Source organism: Cervus canadensis, chromosome 7 (assembly GCF_019320065.1).
Source record: "Cervus canadensis isolate Bull #8, Minnesota chromosome 7, ASM1932006v1, whole genome shotgun sequence".
Lineage (NCBI taxonomy): Eukaryota > Metazoa > Chordata > Mammalia > Artiodactyla > Cervidae > Cervus > Cervus canadensis.
Window position 1 is genome coordinate 24,490,149 of NC_057392.1, and position 2,730 is coordinate 24,492,878.

Here is a 2,730-nt window from a genome sequence, read left to right on the forward strand (position 1 = left end):
GTCATAGAGGATCTTGCTTTGATTTATGTCATTGAGTGTTCTGCCTATGTTTTCCTCTAAGAGTTTTATAGTCTCTGGTCTTACATTTAGGTCTTTAATCCATTTGAAGTTTATCTTTGTGTATGGTGTTAGGAAGTGTTCTAATTTCATTCTTTTACATGTAGCTGTCCAGTTTTCCCATCCCCATTTATTAAAGAGGCTCTCTTTTCCCTGTTGTATATTCTTGTCTCTTTGTCAAAAATAAGGTATCCATAGGCACATGGGTTTGTTTCTGGGCTTTCTATCTTGTTCCATTGGTCTATATTTCTGTTTTTGTGCCAGTACCATACTGCCTTGATGACTGTAGCTTTGTAGTATAATCTGAAATCAGGAGGGTTGATTCCTCCAGCTCCATTCTTCTTTCTCAAGACTGCTTTTGCTATTTAGGGTCTTTTGTGTTTCCATATGAATTGTGAAATTTTTTGTTCTAGTTCTATGAAAAATGCCATTGGCAATTTGATAGAGATCACATTGAATCTGTAGATTGCATTTGGTAGTGTAGACATTTTCACAATATTGATTCTTCCTACCCAGGAACGTGGAATATCTCTCCATCTGTTTATGTTGTCTTTGATTTCTTTCAATAGTGTCTTATAATTTTCTGTGTACAGTTCTTTTGTCTCCTTAGGTAAGTTTATTCCTAGATATTTAATTCTTTTTGTTTCAATGGTGAATGTGATTGATTCCTTACTTTCTCTTTCTGATTTTTCATTGTTAGTGTATAGAAATGCAAGTGATTTCTGTGTATTGATTTTGTATCCTACAACTTTGCTAAATTTACTGATTATCTCTAGTAATTTTCTGATAGTATCTTTAGGGTTTTCTATGTACAATATCATGTAATCTGCAAACAGTGAGAGCTTTGCTTCTTCTTTTCCTATCTGGATTCCTTTTATTTCTTTTTCTTCTCTGATTGCTGTAGCTAGGACTTCCAGAACTATGTTGAAAAATAGTGGTAAAAGTGGACACTCTTGTCTTGTTCCTGATCTTAGGGGGAATGCTTTCAGTTTTTCAACATTGAGAATAATGTTTGCTTTGGTTTATCACATATGGCCTTTACTATGCTGAGGTAGGTTCCTTCTATGCCCATTTTTTTGGAAGAGCTTTAATCATAAATGGGTGCTGAATTTTGTCAAAGGCTTTTTCTGCATCTATTGAGATTACCATATGGTTTTTATCTTTCAATTTGTTAATATAGTGTATCACTTTGATTGATTTGCATATATTGAAGAATTTTTGCATTCCTGGAATAAACCCAACTTGATCATGGTGTATGAGCTTTTTGATGTGTTGCTGAATTTTGTTTGCTAAAATTTTGTTGAAGATTTTTGTATCTGTTTATCAGTGATATTGACCTGTAGTTTTCTTTTTGTGTGTTGCCTTTGTCTGGTATTTGTATCAGGTTGATGGTGGCCTTGTAGAATGAATTTGGAAGTGTTCCTTCCTCTGCAATTTTTTGAAAGAGTTTTAGAAGGATATGCATTAGTTCTCTAAATGTCTGATGGAATTCTCCTGTGAAGCTAATCTGGTCCTGGGCTTTTGTTTTTTGGGAGATTTTTGGTTACAGCTTCAGTTTCAGTGCTTGTAATTGGGTTGTTCACAATTTCTATTTCTTTCTGGCTCAGTCTTGGAAGATTGAACTCTTCTAAGAATCTTCCATTTCTTCCAGGCTATCCATTTTATTGCCATGTAGTTGTTCATAATAGTCTTTTATAATCCTTTGTATTTCTGCATTGTTTATTGCAACCTCTCTTTCATTTCTAATTTTGTTGATATTATTCTTCCCTCTTTTTTTCTTGATGAGTCTGGCTAAAGTCTTGTCAATTTTGCTTATTTTCTCAAAGAACAAGCTTTTCGTTTTTATCAATCTTTACTAATGTTTCTTTCATATCTTTTTCAGTTCTTTCTGCTCTGATCTCTATGATTTCTTTCCTTCTACTAATTTTGAAGTTTTTTTGTTCTTCTTCTTCCAGTTGTTTTAGGTGTAAAGTTAAGTTGTCTATTCGATGTTTTTCTTGTTTCTTTAGGTAGGATTGTATTGCTATAAACTTCCCTCTTAGAGCTGCTTTTGCTGCATCCCATAGGTTTTGAGTCGTCGTGTTTTCATTGTCATTGTTTAGAGAAATTTTTTGATTTCCCTTTTGATTTCTTCAGTAACTTGTTGGTTAATTAGAAACATGTTATTTAATATCCATGTGTTTGTGTTTCTTACAGTTTTTTTTCTTGTAATTGATATCTATCTTGTAATTGTGGTCAGAGAAGATGCTTGATACAATTTCAATTTTCTTAAATTTCCTGAGGTTTGATTTGTGACCCAAGATGTGGTCTATCATGGAGAATGTTCCATGTGCACTTGAGAAGAAGGTGTATTCTTCTGCATTTGGATGGAATGTCCTGAAGGTATCAATGAGATCCATCTCATCTAATGTATCATTTAAGACCTGTGTTTCCTTACTAATTTTCTGTTTTGATGATCTGTCCATTGGTGTGAGTGAGGTGTCCTACTATTATTGTGTTACTGTCAATTTCTCCTTTTATGTCTGTTAGTGTTTGTCTTATGTATTGAGGTGCTCCTATGTTGGGTGCATAGATATTTGCAATTGTTATGTCTTCCTCTTGGATTGATCCCTTGATAATTACGTAGTGTCCTTCCTTATCTCTTCTAATCTTCTTTATTTTAAGGTCTATTTT